This window comes from Heterodontus francisci, chromosome 37 (genome assembly GCF_036365525.1).
Source record: "Heterodontus francisci isolate sHetFra1 chromosome 37, sHetFra1.hap1, whole genome shotgun sequence".
Lineage (NCBI taxonomy): Eukaryota > Metazoa > Chordata > Chondrichthyes > Heterodontiformes > Heterodontidae > Heterodontus > Heterodontus francisci.
The window spans coordinates 37,132,024-37,153,248 of NC_090407.1; the positions used below are offsets into that span (position 1 = coordinate 37,132,024).

General features: G+C 44.0%; 1 protein-coding gene across 6 annotated transcripts in view; it reads right to left on the reverse strand.

The window, feature by feature from the left end:
• The window catches only part of nphp4 (nephronophthisis 4), a 532,906-nt gene that overhangs the window by 165,504 nt on the left and 346,177 nt on the right, over positions 1–21,225 (reverse strand). The gene's annotated exons all lie outside the window — the stretch shown is intronic.

A 21,225-nucleotide genomic window follows, 5' to 3' on the forward strand; every position in this document is an offset into this window, starting at 1 on the left:
TTTCCCTGAGTGCTTAAGATGATTAAGATGTACATAGATAGAAACTGCTCCCTCTGGTGAGGGTGTCCAGACAAGGGGCTATAACCTGAACATCAGAGTTAGCCCGTTCAGGGATGATATCAGGAAACACTTCTCCATATAAAGGTTAGTGGGCAATCAGGAATGCTCGCCTCCAAAAAGCTGTTGAAGCTGGGAGTTAATTGAAAATTTCAAAATTGAGATTGTTAGATTTTTGTAAGGCAGGGGTATTAAGAGTTACAGAACCAAGGTGGGCAGATGAAATTGAGATACAGATCAGCCATGATCTAACTGAATGGCAGAACAGGCTTGAGGAGTTGAATGGCCTACTCTTGTTCCTAAGAGCCGACGAGTGTGCTACCCAAAAGTCAGGAGGGAGACTTACCAATAGAAACGCAGGGAGCCAGGTCATGAACAGCAGTCTCCTGGAATCCAACTTAAAATGATGCCAATAAGTTGGCACTCTTCTCTGATCCTTTGGAAAGCCATTCAAGTCTTTTTCAAGATAAGGGGACAAATTTTCAGGGATATGTGGCCATATAAGAAGTGGAATCTAAGTCGTGTTGGGGGGGGGCGGGGTGGTGCACTCAGAAATCAAGACAAGATCAGATTATGCTACAGCCCCATTTTTTTTAACTGCATTCCAAAGTTTTCAAGTGACTTGGATGGTGCCGAATCGGGCAAGCGTATTATCTTGCTATACAGATGCACATATTACATTATATAAAACAATTCTATTATCTGTGCTCTAGCATAACTGGAAGTACGGGATATCTGTGTGTCACTGGCACCCAGGTTGCTCAAGTTATTGGAGGATTTACAATTTATGCAGCCGGGGTTTTTCTGCAGGTATCATTCACAGAGTGATTGATGACAGTAGGCTATTTAGAAATAGCTGCATGTATTTTTAACTTTTAAAAATCTCCATCTGGTTCTCTAACACTGCAGCCTAACCCCACTGCCAATATCCCTACCCCATCTGAAGTGGCATGGGAAACACTAATATGTAAATGATCATGACCCAAGATTCAGGACCAGGTCAGTGGTGTGTCCACGGGGTCAGCAGAAATATCGTCTACACCCTGCAAAAATGTCTCCCCTAAATAACTGGCCTAAAGGTAACTCAAAGAAACAAGAGAAATGGCTTGTCTTCATGAATGATTGATAAAAGGTTCGGGTGGCCTGTTGTAATTTTAATCAAATGCCCTTGAGATACATCAAAGTACATGATTAGTCTTAATGGTGGTGTTATCCTGGCTGGATACTTTGAGCAAATGAAAAGAAATACTTGAAAGACTTGCATCAATGTAGCAATTTATCATTGTTCCCAGGAACATTCCAAAGTGTTTCATATACAACACACTACTTGGAATTGCACTGACTTCACATCATCACACTCAAATCCCTTTGTAATGGGCACTTCTTTGTCATACACATATTTCATGCTTCTTGTTCCACTCCAATTTAAATTATACACATTAAAATTCATCTACCATTAATTACCCCATCCACTTAACTGGTTCATGACCCCTTGACTGCTATCAGTCATTCTTAAACTCATCACCAGGTCACATAGTTTGGTGCCAACAGTAAATACTAGAAGCAGCTTCCTACATATCATTTATAAATATCACAAATAGCTTCTGCAGCCTGTTTGAAGCAACTCGAGTGAAGACTTTCCCCACTATGCCGAGCAGGGAGATTCCACAGTAGCTGTTGCAGTCACCGCAGTCACCTTTGTTTTTATAGAGGGTGATGATATTAGCATCGCGCATGTCGTGTGGTACTGCTCCCTCATCCCAGCACAGGCAAAGCAGTTCGTAGAGTGCTGAGAGTATAGCAGGCTTGACACTCTTAATTATTTCAGGGGTAATGCCGTCCATCCCAGGGGCTTTTCCACTGGCTAGAGTATCAATGGCATTACTGAGTTCCGATTTTGTTGGCTGTACGTCCAGCTCATCCATGACTGGCAGAGGCTGGGCTGCATTGAGGTCTCAGTGACAAGTCCACAACTGTGGAACTCCATTAATCCAAGTTGACCCCCGACAGAGTTTCATCCATTTATCACCTTCTGCTTTCTCCAGCCAAACCACTTTTCAATCCAGCAAGCTGATGTATCATTTGCTTCCGAAGCCTTAATCTTCTCAAAAAGACTTAAGTGTGAAACTTTAATCAAGTGTTTTCCCAAAACTAATTTTATCCACTAGATAATCCTTGTTCACGAGTTCAATTGCCGCTTCATAACATTACCAAGAAAAAGGGTCTGCTGCATCTAAATCAGTTCTTACGCTTCCCTATGACCTCACCAATCTTTAAATGAACATTGCGACAATCCTGTGAAATGATCTTTACGTTACAACCAGCGTGTGGCTAACTAATCTATACTTTCCAGTTCATGCCTCATTTCCTTTCAGAATATCCAATTAACATTTGCTCCTGTATGTATGGAACTCTTAAAAATATTAACCAATGCCACACCATTTCCTCATTCATTTTCTTCAGGATTCCAGGATAGATCACATTTGGTCACATGCCCTGATAACACTCAACAACTTGAATCTCTTCAAAACACATGATTTACTAATCTCATAAACTCATGAGCCAAAGCAAGATGCAAAAACTGTCCACAGTTTTTAACTGTTAAGTGGATTCCTAAATGTTGATATTTAAACAATGCACTTTGTCTCCATCACCAGCTCTAGTAGTGCATTCCACAGCCTCATAATCCTCTGTATATAAAAGCTTTTCCTGCTCTGTCATAAATGTCTCAGATTTAGGGGTGGGGGGGAAATTGGATAAGGCACAAAAATGGGTGCAAGGATCACAATGTGTGATTAATCCACGCCCATTCTTTCAGACAAAGGCAGTGTGCAAACTTTGTGTTGGCTGCCAATTTAATTATTTTTTATTTCCAAAATATACTTTATTCATAAAAATCTGTAAAAAAATACATTACAAAACAGTTCCAAAACAGCACCAAGTTAAACAATACAAAGAGTGCAAAGGAGATCAGTTTCCTTCAATACAGGAGTGAGTTTCCTCACAACCCTTCCATTTCATTTTACATGCCATGTACATTTTACAGCAAACAAATATTTTCCGGATACAGTTCGAGGGGTTTTCCATGGATCCAGCCCCTCAGTTCACCTTGGTGGGGGGACCTTACACAATGGTCTTTCCCCATTGAGCCTTTGCTGTGGCTCCCCCAAGCTTAGTGCGTCCATCAGCACGTAGTCCTGGACCTTGGAATGTGCCAGTCTGCAACATTCGGTCATGGACAACTCTTTGCGCTGGAAGACCAGCAAGTTTCGGGCAGACGAAAGGGTGTCTTTCACCGAACTGATAGTCCTCCAGCAGCAGTTGATGTTTATCTCGGTGTGCGTCCCTGGGAACAGCCCGTAGACTGCTGTGTTACACAGCTGCTTGGGATGAAACAGTTTGCCCTCCTCTCTGCTGCCTCTGCTCAGTCTCCCTCTCCAGCTGCACATCAAGGGTGTTGGTAACTGCAGCACCCATGACTGGGGGCAAGCGGCCTGACTATAACCCTTGAAGTCAGCACGTGCAGCACCATTCCTGTCAACTTCGCCAACTTTAAACAGCCATAGAAAACTCACAACACTTCTGCAAACTCAGACAGAACTGGTAGAAATCAATGAGCAATTAACCTGTAAGCAAATGATGATACCCTAAATAGCGCTGGTCGCATGTTCAGCTGTGCTTGTTTAAGAGACAGTGCTAGCTGGAGAGGTGAGTCCGAAAATGGCAGCACTGGCCTCAAATCAGCATTTCACGCTGACTGAAGTCATGATCTGCCTACTTCCAGTGCACACTTTTAATGTCTATGCTATTGCCCTCACTAAAACAGTATTTGGCAAACTGTGCGGCGGAAGTGTGTGCATAGCGCAGATACTATTTCAGAACCAAAATGGCACCTTTACCGCCAAAATTATAGCTGCTACAAAGCCAAATTTTGTAGCCTTAATCTTGTATCTCTGCCCCCTTGTTTTAGACTTCTCAATAATTCCCACATCCCACTATGTTAACTTTTTTGAAATCAGGCATAGCAAGGCCATCTGGCCTAGAGGAGCGGGACCTAATTGAAATGGTAAAATTAGATCCGCAATTTTAACTGTGGGTGATTACGGCCTTTGCAGTTTATGACCCATCAGTAAAAATGGGCACCAGGCAGCCTCCTAGACACAGGAGGCCCAGTGAAGTGACTATTAAAAAAAAAAATTATTAATGATTCTTTATGGCACATAAGGAGCAGGAGTACTCCTCTTACCACACAAGGATAGCTTGAGCCTCCTTTGCACTGCGCTCCCAACGCCGCACCCCGCCATCCACAACACTTCATCCAACCCCCGCTTTGGAGATAAGGTCAAAAGAGGGCAGGAGTTAAAATTTCCTAACCTTACGCTTTGGAGAACTGATTGAACACTGCCCACTTCAGCCTCAATCACCCCTGATTACTACCCCAAGTTAATAATGGTACTTGAAATTCTTCCTAAAACTCAGTATTCCATTAACTTTTTAATGGCCCTATGCTTTTAAGGTAAAATGTTTTAAGTCTTGTGAAATTGAAAGACCAAATTGCTCCAACCTACTGTGGTTAAAGTATAATTATTACATTTTTTTAACCAAAATGTATCACACTTACTGACAGTGAATTTCATCTGTGATTTTTTTTGCCCATTTCACCATCTTACTAATTTACTACCTGCTGGAGTTGTGTACCTATCACAACCTCTGCATCACCAACTCGTTCTTTCAAACTAAACCCTGTAACCAGGTTTCATGGAGACACCCAAGATCACGTCGTTGGCACCAGCTGGACCTCATAGTCACAAGGTGAGCCTCTAAAAAGTGTCCAAGTCACACGCAGCTTCCACAGTGCGGACTGCGACACTGACCACTCCCTGGTGTGCAGCAAAGTTACACTTAAACCAAAGAAGCTACATCACGCCAAGCAGAAGGGCAGCCCACGCATCAACACTAACAGAATTTCTTATCCACAGCTGTTACATAAGTTTCCAAATTCACTTGAAAAAGCCCTTCAAAACACTCCTGCAGGGGATGCAGAGACCAAGTGGACCCACATCAGAGAAGCCATCTATGACGCAGCAACGACCACCTTTGGCAAACGTGAGAAGCAGAATGCAGACTGGTTTCAATCTCACTTTAAAGAGCTGGAACCTGTCATAGCCGCTAAGCACACTGCACTGTTGAACTACAAGAAAACCCCCAGTGAGTTAACATCCGTAACACCTAAAGTAGCCAGAAGTGCTGCACAATGAACAGCCAGGCGCTGTGCAAATGACTACTGGCAACACCTATGCAGTCGTATTCAGTTGGCCTCTGACATCGGAAACATCAGAGGAATGTATGATGGCATTAAGAGAGCTTTTGGGCCAACCATGAAGAAGATCGCACCCCCTCAAGTCTAAATCAGGGGACACAATCACTAACCAATGCAAGCAAATGGATCGCTTGGCGGAGCACCACCTAGAACTGTACTCCAGGGAAATGTTGTCACTGATACCGCCCTCTATGCAGCCCAGTCTCTGCCAGTCATGGATGAGCTGGACGTACAGCCAACAAAATCGGAACTCAGTGATGCCATTGATTCTCTAGCCAGTGTAAAAGCCCCTGGAAAGGACGGCATTACCCCTGAAATAATCAAGAGTGCCAAGCCTGCTTTACTCTCAGCACTCCATGAACTGCTTTGCCTCTGCTGGAATGAGGGAGCAGTACCAAAGGACCTGTGCGATGCCAATATCATCACCCTCTATAAGAACAAGGGTGACTGCGGTGACTGTAACAAATACCGTGGAATATCCCTGCTCAGCATAGTGGGGAAAGTCTTCGCTCGAGTCATTTTAAACAGACTCCAGAAGCTGGCTGAGCGTGTCTACCCTGAGGCACAGTGCGGATTTCGAGCAGAGAGATCCACCATTGACATGCTGTTCTCCATTCGCCAGCTACAGGAGAAATGCCGCGAACAACAGATGCCCCTCTACGTTGCTTTCATAGATCTCACCAAAGCCTTTGACCTAGTCAGCAGATGTGGTCTCTTCAGACTACTAGCAAAGATTGGATGTCCACCAAAGCTACTAAGTATCATCAGCTCATTCTATGACAATATGAAAGGCACAATTCAGCATAGCGGTGCCTCACCAGACCCCTTTCCTATCCTGAGTGGCGTGAAACAGGGCTGTGTTCTCGCACCGACACTGTTTGGGATCTTCTTCTCACTGCTGCTCTCACATGCGTTCAAGTCTTCAGAAGATGGAATTTTCCTCCACACAAGATCAGATGGCAGGTTGTTCAACCTTGCCCGTCTTAGAGCGAAGACCTGAGTCGGGAAAGTCATCATCAGGGAACTCCTCTTTGCCGACGATGCTGCATTAACATCCCACACAGAAGAGTGTCTGCAGAGACTTATCAACAGGATTGCGGCTGCCTGCAACGAAAATGGCCTAACTATCAGCCTCAAGAAAACGAACATCACGGGACAGGACGTCAAAAATGCTCCATCCATTAATATCGGTGACCACGCTCTGGAAGTGGTTCAAGAGTTCACCTACTTAGGCTCAACTATCACCAGTAACTTGTCTCTCGATGCAGAAATCAACAACAAGCGCATAGGAAAGGCGTCTGCTGCTATGTCCAGACTGGCCAAGAGGGTGTGGGAAAATGGCGCACTGACAAGGAACACAAAAGTCCGAGTGTTTCAAGCTTGTGTCCTCAGTACGTTGCTCTACGGCAGCGAGGCCTGGATAATGTATGTCAGCCAAGAGCGACGTCTCAACTCATTCCATCTTTGCTGCCTCCAGAGAATCCTTGGCATCAGGTGGCAGGACCGTATCTCCAACACAGAAGTCCTCAGGGCAGCCAACATCCCCAGCATATACACCCCATTGAGCCAGCAGTGCTTGAGATGGCTTGGCCATGTGAGCTGCATGGAAGATGGCAGGATCCCCAAGGACGCATTGTACAACGAGCTTGTCACTGGTATCAGACCCACCGACCGTCCATGTCTCCGCTTTAAAGACGTCTGCAAACGTGGCATGAAGTCCTGCGACATTGACCACAAGTCGTGGGAGTCAGTTGCCAGCGATCGCCAGAGCTGGCTGACAGCTATAAAGGCGGGGCTAAAGAGTGGCGAGTCAAAGAGACTTAGCAGTTGGCAGGAAAAAAAGACAGAAGTGCAAGGAGAGAGCCAACTGTGTAACAGTCCCGACAACCAATTTTATCTGCAGCGCCTGTGGAAGAGTCTGTCACTCTAGAATTGGCCTTTATAGCCACTCCAGGCGCTGCACCACAAACCACTGACCACCTCTAGGCGCTTACCCATTGTCTCTCGAGACAAGGAGGCCAAAGAAGAAAGAAGACTAATTCTCGTAGCAGCTTTCTTGCAGGTAATCAAATTATTTATTATGCCTTCTATTTTAGTATCATCTGAAAATTATTACAACAATCTCTTACGGTTGATAACAGCAAAAACTTACATTTATATAGCATCTTTAACATAGCAAAACAAAGATTAGCATGCACAGGGCTGATGAGTGAACAAGAATTGATGCAAGTTAAGATATGGGCAGCAGGGTTTTGGATGAACACAAGATTATCCCTTGCCATCCATGAGCTTATTGTGGACAATCACGCTGACATAATGGCCTTCGCAGAGATAAGACTAAGGGGTGATGACACCTTTCCTCTTCATGAAACTTCCCTGCCTAACTATACCTTCCACCAGTTGCCCTGCTCAAACTGTTGCAGCAGTGTTATAAGCCCTTAACTCTAAAGCATCTCATCCTGTTCCACTCTTCATGCCCCTCCTTTAAAATCCTTGTTCTGTACGGCCCACCCAAATATCACTCCAATTTTTTCACTGATATATCTTCTCTGCTTTCCTCCCTCAGTCTCTGTACTAAGCAGCTTCTCATCCTCAGTGATTCCAATCTCTCAACTCTCTTGTTCTGTCACCTCGGAGTTTACCGCACTTTTCTCCTCCCTAAAAACTCTCTCCATATAAACTCTAACACAAACACACATAGCCACCCCATTGACTCTGAACCTCCCTTAGCTCATCAACTGCTGAAACCCTCATCCATGCCTTTGTTACCTCTAGATTTGAGTATTCCAATCCTCTCCTGGCCAGCTTTCCATCTTCCACACAACATAAACTTGCACTCATCCAAAACTCTGCTGTCCGTATCATAACTCACGCCAAATCTCATTCACTCATCACCCCTATGCATGCCAACCTTCACTGGCTCCCGGACCAACAACGTCTCAATTTTAAAATCTTCATCCTTGCTTTCAAATCCCTCATGGCCTCACCCCTCCATATCCCTGTAACCTCCTCAGCCCTCCAAATCTTCAGGATTTGTTCACCCCTTGAATTCTGGCCTCTTGCACATCTCCAATTTTATATGCTCCACCATTGGTGGCCATGTTTAGTCCTCAACTCAGGAATTCCCTCCCTAAACCTCGTTTCTTCTCTACCTCACTCTCCTCACTTAAGATGCTCAAAAACCCAACTCCTTAATTCAGTTTTTGGTCATCTTTCCTGATTCTCCTTTTATGGCTCAGTGTCACGTAAATGTCAAAAATCTTTTATTTGATATTGCTCTTGTTACGTGCCTAAGGATGTTTTACTGTGTTGAATGCTCTATAAAAATGTAAGTTGTTGTTGTTACGTTGGATGGAAGATGGGAGATTGGCCAGGAGAGCATTGGAATAATCATGTCTAGAGGTAACAAAGACATGGATGAGGGTTACAGCAGCGTATGAGCTGAGGGAGGTTCCGAGTCGTGTCATGTTACAGAAATGAAAGTTGGCAGTCTTATTGATGGAGACTTACATGGTAGGAATCTCATCTGGGGATCATACACAACACCAAGGTTGCAAGGCTCAGCTTCAGACAGTTGCCAGGGACAGAAACAGTGGTCAGGGAATGGAGATTGTGGTGGGGGCCAAAGACAATGGCTTCAGTCTTCCTATAATTCAGTTAAAAGAAATCTCAGCTCCGCCAAAACTGGATGTCGGACAGCAGTGTGGCAAATCAGAGACAGTGGGGGGGGGGGGGGGGTTCGAAAGAGTTGGAAGTGAGATAAATGTGCAACAGGGCAAGGTTTACAATTGGGGGAAGGGTAGATATGATGCTGTCAGGCAGGAACTGAGGAGCATAAGTTGGGAGCATATGCTGGCAGGGAAGGGCACGGTCGAAATGTGGAACTTTTTCAAGGAGCAGATAGTAGGGGCCATTGATAAGCATGTCCCTGTCAGACAGGGAAGGGATGGTCATGTGAGGGAACCGTGGTTGACAAGAGAGGTTGAGAGTCTTGTTAGGAAGAAGAAGGATGCGTATATAAAGTTGAGGAAAAAGGGCACAGGCATAGCTCTGGAGGGATACAAGATGGCCAGGAAGGATCTGAAGAAAGGGATTAGGAGAGCTAAGAGAGGGCATGAAAAATGCTTGGCGGGTAGGATAAAAGAAAACCCCAAGGCCTTTTACGCGTATGTCAGAAATATGAGGATGACTAGGGGGACCGTAGGTCCGGTCAAGGACAATAGCGGGAGACTGTGTGTTGAGCCGGAAGAGATAAGTGAGGTTTTGAATGAGTACTTCTCTTCGGTATTTACGAATGAGAAGGGGTGTATTACTGAAGAGGACGGTGGGAAGCAGACTGGTAAGCTCGAGGAAGTGCTCGTTAGGAGGGAAGATGTGTTGGGGTTTTTGAATAACTTGAAGATAGACAAGTCTCCCGGGCCTGACGGGGTATATCCAAGGATGTTATGGGAAGCAAGGGATGAAATTGCAGAGCCGCTGGCAATGATCTTTTCATCTTCTCTGCTGACGGGGGTGGTACCAGGTGATTGGAGGGTGGCAAATGTTGTGCCCCTGTTCAAGAAAGGGAATAGGAACAACCCTGGGAATTACAGGCCAGTTAGTCTTACTTCGGTGGTAGGCAAGTTGATGGAAAAGGTGCTGAGGGATAGGATTTCTGAGCATCTGGAAAGACACTGCTTGATTCGGGACAGTCAGCACGGTTTTGTGAGGGGTAGGTCTTGCCTCACAAGCCTGATTGAATTCTTTGAGCAGGTGACCAAGCAAGTGGATGAGGGTAAACCAGTGGATGTGGTGTACATGGATTTTAGTAAGGCATTTGATAAGGTCCCCCATGGTAGACTTATGGAGAAAGTCAGGAGGCATGGGATAGTGGGGAATGTGGCCAGTTGGATTAAGAATTGGCTAACTGATAGAAGGCAGAGAGTGGTCTTAGATGGTAAATACTCAGCCTGGAGCCCAGTTACCAGTGGCGTGCCGCAGGGATCAGTTCTGGGTCCTCTCCTGTTTGTGATTTTTATTAACGACTTGGATGAGGAAGTCGAAGGGTGGGTCAGTAAATTTGCAGATGATACAAAGGTTGGTGGAGTTGTGGATACCGAGGAGGGCTATTGTCGTCTGCAAAGGGACTTGGATAGGTTGCAGTGCTGGGCTGAAAAGTGGCAGATGGAGTTTAACCCTGAAAAGTGTGAGGTCGTCCATTTTGGAAGGACAAACATGAATGCAAAATACTGGGTTAACGGTAGGGTTCTTGGGCATGTGGAGGAGCAGAGAGACCTTGGGGTCTATGTGCATAGATCATTGAAAGTTGCAACTCAAGTGGATAGGGCTGTGAAGAAGGCATATGGGGTGTTAGCGTTCATTAGCAGAGGGATTGAATTTAAGAGCCGTGAGGTGATGATGCAGCTGTACAGGACCTTGGTAAGGCCTCATTTGGAGTACTGTGTGCAGTTCTGGTCGCCTCATTTTAGGAAGGATGTGGAAGCCTTGGAGAGGGTGCAGAGGAGATTTACCAGGATGTTGCCTGGAATGGAGAATAAGTCTTACGAGGAAAGGCTGAACATTCTAGGCCTCTTCTCATTAGAACGGAGAAGGATGAGGGGTGACATGATAGAGGTTTATAAGATGATCAGGGGAATAGATAGGGTAGACAGTCAGAAACTTTTTCCCCGGGTGGAGCAAAGCGTTACAAGGGGTCATAAATTTAAGGTGAAGGGTGGGAGATATAAGGGGGATGTCAGGGGAAGGTTCTTTACCCAGAGAGTGGTCGAGGCATGGAATGCCTTGCCCGGGGAAGTTGTTGAGTCAGAAACTTTAGGGACTTTCAAAAGGCTTTTGGATAGGTATATGGATAAAGGAGAATGATGGGGTATAGATTAAATTGTCCTTGACAGAGGACAAAGGATCGGCACAACATTGTGGGCCGAAGGGCCTGTTCTGTGCTGTATGTTCTATGTTCTATGTAAATCTGAGTGTCATCAGTATATACGTGGAACTTGATGTGCTTTCAGGTGAAATTGCTGAGAGGCAGCTTGCAGCAGAGAAAAAGAAGGGGGCCAAGGATAGATCTTCAAGGGACTTCAGAGATAACAGTGCAGGAGTGAAAAGCAGCCTTGGCAGGTACTTCACCAGCTATGATTTAAGACATATGAATGGAACCAGACAAGGACAGTTCTAACCAGCTGGTTGATGGAGGAGAGATGCTGGAGGAGGATAGTGTGGTCAACTGTGTCAAAGTCTGCAGAAAGATCGAGAGGGATGAGGAGAGATAGTTTACTGCAGTCAGAGTCATATAGAAAATCATTTGAGCATTTGATAAGGACCATTTAAATACTGTGATGGTCCAGAAATCTGATTAGTGGAATCCAAGCATGGAATAGCAGGAAAGACGAGCACAGATTTAGAAGGTGACAACACGTTCAAGGACTTTGGACGGAAAGGGAGGTTGCAGATGTGGTGGTAGTTTGAAAGGACAGAGGGATCAAGGGTGGGTTTCTTGATGAGAGGGTGATGACAGCAAATTTGAAGGAGGGTAGGGGGACAGTATCTGAGGAAAGGAGTTTTTGTTGGCCTTATGTTTTTGGAGGGTGGAAGATGGGTGGCCAGGCAGGAGTGCTTTGAAAATAACAAAGGTTGAGGTAACAACGGCAGGGAAAAGAGTTTCAGCAGCAGATGGCTGAGGCAGGGGCTGAGTCATGCGATGTTACTAAGATGAAAATAGGCAGTCTTGTGACGGTGCGGATATGTAGTCGGAGGTTCACCACGAGGTCAATAAGGCATGTTCAGCCTCAGACAGTTGCCAGAGAGTGGATGGAGTCGGTGGCATGGGAACAGAGTTTGTAGAGGGGACCAAAGACAACAGCTTTGGTCTTCCCAATATATAGTTGCAAGAAATTGCTCCTAATTCAGTACAGGATGTTGGACAAGCAGACTAACAATTCAGTGGAATAATCAAGAGAGGTGGTGGTGAGGTAGAGCTGGACATTGTTATCATTCATGTGGAAACTGATGCTGTGTTTTCAGATGTCACAAGGAGGCAGCTTGCAGATGAGAAATAGGAGGAGGCCAAGGATAGATACTTGTGGGGATACCAGGGGTGACAATGTGGGAGTGGGAGGAGAAGACATTACAGGTGATTCTCTGCTATGATTTGCTAGATAAGATTGAAACTGGGGTTACCAGTCACAGTCATATAGGATGTCATTTGCAACTTTGATAATAGCTGTTTTGGTACTGTGGCAGGGTCAAATAGGAGGTGTGTGTTAAGGAATCCGTGGTTGAAAAGCTTGTTTTTCTTTTACGAACATACGAATTAGGAGCAGGAGTAGGCCACTCAACCCCTCGAGGCAGCTCCGTCATCCAACAAGATCATGGCTGATCTGATTGTAACCTCAACTCCACATTCCCGCCTACCCCCGATAACCTTTCACCCCCTTGCTTATCAAGAATCTATCTACCTCTGCCTTAAAAGTATTTAAAGACTCTGCTTCCACTGTCTTTTGTGGAACAGTTCCAAAGACCCTCTAAGAGAAAAAGTTTCTCCTCATCTCTGCCTTAAATGGGCGACCCCATATTTTTAAACAGTGACCACATCCACCCTGTCAAGACCCCTCAGGATCTTATATGTTTCAATCAAGTCGCCTCTTACTCTTCTAAACTGCAGCAAACACAAGCCTAGCCTGTACAACCTTTCCTCATAAGACAGCCTGCCCATTCCAGGTATTAGTCCAGTAAACCTTCTCTGAACTGCTTCCAACACATTTACGTCCTTCCTTTAATAAGGAGTTCAATACTGTATACAGTACTCCAGATGTGGTCTCACCAATGCCCTGTATAACTGAAACATAACCTCCCTACTTTTGAATTTGATTCCCCCGCAATAAACAATAACATTCTATTAGCTTTCCTAATTACTTTAACGTGCATACTAACCTTTTGCTATTCCTGCACTAGGACACCCAAATCCCTCTCCATCTCAGAGCTCTGCAATCTCTCACCATTTAGATAATATGCTTCTTTGTTATTCTTCCTGTCAAAATGGACAATTTCACATTTTTCCACATTATACTCCATTTGCCAGATCTTTGCCCACTCACTTAACCTATCTATATCCCTTTGAAGCCTCCTTATTTCCTCTTCACAACTTACTTTCCTACCTATCTTTGTGTCATCAGCAAATTTAGCAACCATACCTTTGGTCCCTTCATCCAAGTCATTTATATAAATTGTAAAAAGTTGAGGCCCCAGCACAGATCCCTGCGGCACGTCACTTGTTACATCTTGCCAACCAGAAAAAGATCCATTTATGCCTACTCTGTTTCCTGTTAGCTAGCCAATCTTCTATCCATGCCAATATGTTATCCCCTACACCATGAGCTTTTATTTTCCGCAATAACCTTTGATGTGGCATCTTATCAAATGCCATCTGGAAATCTAAGTACAATGCATCCACCGGTTCCCCTTTATCCACAGCACATGTTACTTCTTCAAAGATCTCGAATAAATTGGTTAAACATGATTTCCCTTTCACAAAACCATGTTGACTCTGCCTGATTACCTTGAATTTTTCTAATTGCCCTGCTATAATGTCTTTAATAATAGCTTCTAACATTTCCCCAAGACAGATGTCAAGCTAACTGGCCTATAGTTTCCCGCTTTCTGTCTCCCTCCCTTTGTGAATAAAGGAGTTACATTTGCTACTTTTCAATCTAATGGAACCTTCCCCAAATCTAGGGAATTCATCTGCATTTCCTTATTTTCCCTTATTAATTCCCCAGACTCACTTTCTATCGGACCAACACTCACTTTGCTAATTCTTTTCTTTTTTAAATATCTCTAGAAACTCTTACTACCTGTTTTTATATTTCTAGCTAGCTTTCTCTCGTACTCTAACTTTTCCCTCCTTATCAATCTTTTAGTCATTTCTTGTTGTTAATTTTATATTCTGCCCAATCTTCTGACCAGCCACCCATTTTTGCACAATTATATGCTTTTTAAAAAAAAAATTGATACTATCTTTAACGTTTTTAGTTAACCGCAAATGGTGGGTCCTCCCCTTGGAAATTTTCTTTCTCGTTGGAATAAATCTGTAGGTTCGATTCTTTCCGCTTCCTGGTGAACTCCAGCGGGATCATAGCATGTGCAAGTGGGCACAATTGGAGGAGCAGAGTGATCTCAGCTGATTGTAAGGCTGGAGGTGATTACAAAGATATAGAGGGTAAGGCATGGAGGGATTTGAACATCGGGATGAGAATTTTAAAATCGAGGCATTGCCAGGCCAGATGCCAATGTAAGTCAATGATTGGTGAATGGGCGGAGTACGTGGTCTTGACGTTGGACAGTATTTGGGGTTGAATGCTTAGCTTCGTGTCATATAGAACGCCGAGGTGGCTCAGTCTCAGGCAGTGGTCATGGATGGGGATAGAGTCTGTGGCTAAGGCCTGACAGAAGATGCTAATTCCAATTATGAGAGTAAACAGTCCCACTGTGCCCAAGAAATTGACTGAGGCAAGATCCAAATATGGAACACCACTAATAAATAAAGCTAGACACCCATATGCTTTTTCAAAACTTTTTTTAAAATCAACTTGCCTTCCCTCTTTTAAAGATTTGTGGATCTGAACCTCTTCATCTTGCTGTTCTGCCATTCCTGTTAAAGTTTTATTATTTATTGTATATGTCCTTTCCTTATTCTTCCTCCCAAAATTTATTATTGCAAATTTCTATGCATTAAACTTCGACTGACTAAACAGATTTATCTATAATTGCAGTTTAGGATCAGAACATTTCTTTAAATTTGCGAACAAAGGAACATTTGCCCTTCGTAATTTAACAGCAACTTTAAGATAACAAACATTCCAAAGTGCATCATAAGCAGGCTTAAGAAAAATAAATGCCGCACTTGTAAAGGAGAGAGTAGGAGAGGTGACTGAATGCTTGGTTGAAGAGATATATTTTTAGAAGGATTTTAAAGGAAGAGGTCTGTGGAGAAGTTTAAGACAGGAATTCCAGAGAGTAGAAGGCAGGCAGCTAAAGGTTCTGACACTTATGAGGCAAAGAGATAAAGGAAGACAAAATCTGGACTCAGAGGATGTGACTGCTTGGAAGAGCATGTGGATCTGGAGTAGTTTGAAAAGATAGAGAAACCTTGATACCTCTCCACCCTGCTTCAAAAACCTCCTTAAAACCTGTCTCTGACCATGGCCAGGATTTTATTCGGGCGATGGCAGTCTCGACCTCAGGCAAATGCACAATCGATAACCCCATGTTGTCCCTTCTGTGGGAGAACTGCTGAATCAAGTGCCAAGCACTTAACCGGACAGCGGTGGGCCTTCCACAGGATCAAGGACCCCGCACTGGAAATCCCACCCTCTGAGAGCTGCCGGCCAATCAGAGGCTAGCAGCTCTTTAACTGAGCAGTGCCACCGCAGAGACGTTGGCTGCTGCCGGGGGAGCAGCCACCCAAGGCCTAGGAGCGACGTTGGACCCAGCCCACAGGTAGGTCAGGGCGGGAGGGGTCTCGTGTGGGGGAGGGGGTGTAGAGGATCAGAAGCCAGGGCAGAGAGGGGAGAGGGGCTGTCTGTGGGCCCCCCCTTCCAGATGCTTCAGGCACTGTGCCTTTTAACGAGGAACACCAACCACCCCGTCACCACCTCCCCCAGAGTTGGCAAGCAACGCACACAATTTATCTTGTTATGCTCTCCGTGCGGCGACAGGACCGCCCGTCGCTGGACTAATTGCGGCGACGGTAGGATGAGGCCCATAACTGCCCACTTAAGGACCTCAATTGACGGTGGGGTGGGAAGACCATTCACAGGTCTCCCACAATTCTTTCCCTGCCACTGATATATTAAGTGCTTTGGTCCCTTTTGCTGCACTGAAGGTTGCAAGTTATAGACTGTCGCATGTTTTTGGTGAAAACCTTAACATTTAACACCATTTTTAACCTTAAACACAGGTAAAGGTTAATAACATTAAAAATTCCCACGAACAGGATGTTTCAAGATGCGAGCAATTCAATCACTTTTCGCTCATTTCATTGAAGAGACCAATTGTACAGAGGTGAAAAAAAATTCATGATCAATAACAGAAAGGTGTTATCTCTTTTCTCCCCCTTCTTATCTATTATGGAAGTTTTACTTTAAATGTCCTTTTGTACTGACAAGAGTAGTCGTGAATATACTTCAGCTATTGGAGAGGTATTATCAAAGCACTCTGAAGGATTAAAGAACTATCGAAACACTCAAGTATCAATTTTACAGCCTTTTTAAACAAAATGTTTTGCATACACTCAGCTTTATATAGCAAATGAATCAGGTATGTTTGTTTGGCTATTCCCGAGGATGAAAGACTGGTGAATAAACAAGCTGTAATATAAAAATAGAAAACGTGACATATGCTTCTTCACTGCTGATTTGACTATAATCAAGTTGTACAACAGAACCATGTAGCAGAGACCCTAAAGGCAACTGTAAATGCTCTTGCACTGACTGTGCAAAAAGCAGGCATTGATAGAAGTTTCGGTTTACAATTTCGACTAATAGGCTTTCTAGTGTTTGAAATATTACACACTGGCAACTCTGATGATTTGTGTGTCTTTGCAGGAGTGGTTTTTGATGCGATTGAGAAAAAAACATTTAAAATTACTGGATCTTTTTATTAACTCTTTGCTTCATGTGCACCTCTTTTCGCTCTGTATGTGAAATCAGAATACTACTGCCAACAAAGGCTGCAACTAAAAATTTGTTTCAATTTCACAAAATGCATAGTTTTAGCAATGCATAAGTCTGTTTGAGGCAAACATCAGTATTTATATTTAACAGACTACAATCTTCCAACTAGAGGTGAAGAAGTGACTCTAGCTGGACAAGACTATAAAGTCTCTGCACTTACAGCTTTCACTCTCACAGTGGACAGATAGCAAGCAGTAGAAAAGTCTATTAAAAGATTACAACATCAAATAAATACACTGGGAATATTGGTGATACAAGGATACTGGCTCACTTCATTGAGTTGTGATTGATTAAGTACCTCAAAGGCGTTGCTGACAATTTGTCAAGACTTTGAGATTAATGTGGGATTTTTCGATAAGACTGTCAATTATCCCAGCTTGATCAATAAGTTATTCCTGCAGCTGCAGCAGAAGATTCATGCTGAGCTATGTTTTGAGAACTAGTGTTCCTTATTGCAGGTGATTTGGCAAAATTCCACAAAAAGTCACATGAGTTTTTACAATGTGTACAATCTTGTACAAAAGTATGCAGAGACAGTAAAAATGCCAGTTTCTCTGTGATTTTTATAGAACTTTACCATGTCTCTCAGGACATCCCAAAGTGTGTGTCACACAAGGAATTACTATGAAGTATAGTTGCTATGTTGGTGAACATAAAAAGAACTGAATGAATCCATTTTCAGAAAGGAGATCAGGGGCTATTAGTTCCAGGATCATGTTAATGGGAGTTTGGAGGGGTCAGCTAGTTGGACCTATAGCTTTCCTCTGTCCAAGACATTGCTATAAATTACTATGTAACATGATGACCATTTTTCATACAGCAAAGTCTCGCAAACAGCCACAGCTCACTTAATCAGCTTTTGCTGGTATAAGTTGAGGGGTAAATGTTGCCCATCAACAGAACACTCTGCTCTGATTCAAACAGGCATTGTGAGATTTTCACATCCACTGTTACAGGTGGATGAGTCCTTGGTTGAACATTTCATCTGTCGGACTGCACTCCCTTAGTATGCACTGAACTTTCAGTCTATTTTATGTATTCAAGTTCTGGAATGGAGTTTGAACGCATAACTTTCTGACTCAAGAGGTAAGTGTACTACCAACTAATACTGTACAAACTAAAAATCACTGTTATATCCCAGAGTGAAATACTGTATTTTTTCTTGTATTCATTCATGGGATGTAGGTGTCGCTGGTGTCATGCAGGCCCCCATCTGCCAAGAATGAGATACATTAATTGCGCCACATGAACATTGATTTTTAAGCTGTTACTGGAGTAAAGAAATAACTTGCTTTAAAAAAAAACACACCCTTGACTGGAAAAACATTTGCACACTAACAGACAGTACTTGGAAAGGACAAAGGGCCACTCCCTACTCCAATTTAATCCACAATGGACTTTTGATTACCAGACATTGATGGTGGAGAAGCTAGCATTCCAGGTTAATTGCTAAGATGGCTGAATGCACAAACAAATGTTCTCAAACCAGTTTAGTCACATGACTAACTGGCTGTTGGAGTTTTTTGAATTTGAACTTGACACAGAGTTTTAAAACTCTGAAAGCTGTTGGCTCCTGGACTGGAAAAGATCTCTCTCCTGCCTGTTCTCATCTCTTTCTCACCAATTTTGGAATCCATTGAAGACACAAGAACCTTAAGAGAGAAAAGTCTCCTACAGTGAACAAAGTTTAAGAAGAATACTAGGCCCCAACAAAAAGCAAGAATTACCTACAAGCAAGAACTACCTACACAAGGACTAGTGAGCTCGAAGCACAGTAACAAGAAACTCTTCTGATATTGTCTCAAACCTCTCTACTTTATTTTTCTCCTGCTTGCAATTTAAGCTTGTTATGGAGAAAGAAATAGACAAGTTGCAAAAAAAGATTTTGGATTGGGGGAGAGCGAATTTTAGTAAAATAAGGCAGGATCTGGCCAAGGTAAACTGGAAAGAGTTACTTGTTGGGAAATCTACAGAAGAGGAGTGGGGGCAGTCAAAAAGGAAATGGGGAGGGTACAGGCCCAACATGTTCCCTCTAAGGTAATGGGGAGCAGCAACAAGCCCAGAGAACCATGGATGACCAGAAACATTGAGGGTACGATGAATAGGAAAAGAGAGGCTTTTAGCAAATACAAAGAGAGCAAATCAATGGAAGCATTAGTGGAGTACAGAAAGTGTAGGATGGAGCTTAAGAAAGCAATTAGGAGAGCAAAGAGGGGACATGAGAAAGCTCTGGTTGGTAAAGGTAGGGAAAATCCCAAGATATTCTGCAAGTATATCAATGGGAAGAGGATAACCAAGGAAAGAGTAGGACCCATTAGGGACCAAGGGAGAAATCTGTGGGTGCAGCCAGAGGACATTGGTAGGGTGTTGAACGAATACTTCACATCTGTCTTCACCCAACAGAATGAGGATGCAGATATGGAACTCAGAGAGAGAGACTGTGAGGTTCTTGAGCAAATTGTCATAGGGAGTGACAAGGTATTGGAGGTTTTGGCATACTTAAAAGTGGACAAACCTCCAGGTCCAGACGATTTGTGTCCCAGGATGCTGTGGGAGGCGAGGGTGGAGACTGCAGGGGCTCTGACCCAAATTTTTAATTCCTCTCTGGCCACGGGGGAGGTGCCAGAGGACTGGAGAACAGCTAATGTGGTCCCACTATTGAAGAAAGGTTGTAGAGATAAGCCAGGGAACTACAGACCAGTGAGTCTCACGTCAGTGGTAGGGAAACTATTGGAGAAAATTCTGAAGGAGAGAATCTATCTCCACTTGGAGAAGCAAAATTTGATTAGGAATAGTCAGCATGGCTTTGTCAGAGGGAGGTCATGCCTAACAAATTTGATTTAATTTTTTGAGCATGTAACCAGGTGTGTAGATGAGAGTAGTGCAGTTGATGTAGTTTACATGGATTTCAGCAAAGCCTTTGACAAGGTCCCACATGGGAGACTTATCAAGAACACAAATGCACATGGGATACAGGGTAACTTGATAAGGTGGATTCAAAATTGGCTTAGCTGTAGGAGACAAGACAGTGATGAAAGATAGCTGTTTTAGTGACTGGAAGCCAGTGTCCAGTGGCGTACCACAGGGATCTGTGCTGGGTCCCCTATTGTTTGTCATTTATATAAGCGACACAGATGGCTATGTGGGGGGTAGGATCAGTAAGTTCGCGGATGACACAAAGATTGGCCGAGTGGTTAACAGTGAGGTTGAGTGTCTTGGGTTACAGGAAGATATAGACGGGATGGTCAAATGGGCAGAAAAGTGGCAGATGGGATTTAACCCTGAAAAGTGTGAGCTTATACACTTTGGAAGGAGTAATGTGACATGGAAGTATTCAATGAATGGCCTGACACTGGAAAGTTCCGAGGAACAAAGGGACCTTGGCGTTTTTGTCCATAGATCCCTGAAGGCAGAAGGGCAGGTTAATAGGGTGTTGAAAAAGGCATATGGGACACTTGCCTTTATCAATCGAGGCATAGATTACAAAAGCAGGGAGGTCATGTTGTATAGAACTTTGGTAAGGCTACAGCTGGAGTACTGTGTGCAATTCTGGTCGCCACATTATAGGAAGGATGTGATTGCACTGGAGGGGGTGCAGAGGCGATTCACCAGGATGGTGCCTGGGATGGAACATTTAAGCTATGAAGAGAGGTTGGATTGGATAGACTTGGGTTGTTTTCGCTGGAGCAGAGAAGACTGAGGGGTGACCTGATCGAGGGGTACAAGATTATGAGGGGCATGGACAGGGTGGATAGGGAGCAGCTGTTCCCCTTAGTTGAAGGGTCAGTTACTAGGGGACACAAGTTTCAAGGTGAGGGGCAGGAGATTTAAGGGGGGTTTGAGAAAGAACTTTTTTTACCCAGAGGGTGGTGATAGTCTGGAATGCACTGCTTAGGAGGGTGGTAGAGGCGGGTTGCCTCACATCCTTTAAAAAGTACCTGGATGAGCACTTGGCACATCATAACATTCAAGGCTATGAGCCAAGTGCTGGCAAATGGGATTAGGTAGACAGGTCAGGTGTCTTTAATGCATCGGTGCAGACTCGATGGGCCGAAGGGTCTCTTCTGCGCTGTAGTATTCTGTGATTCTGCTCTTTTCTGTCTCTATTTGCATGTGCGT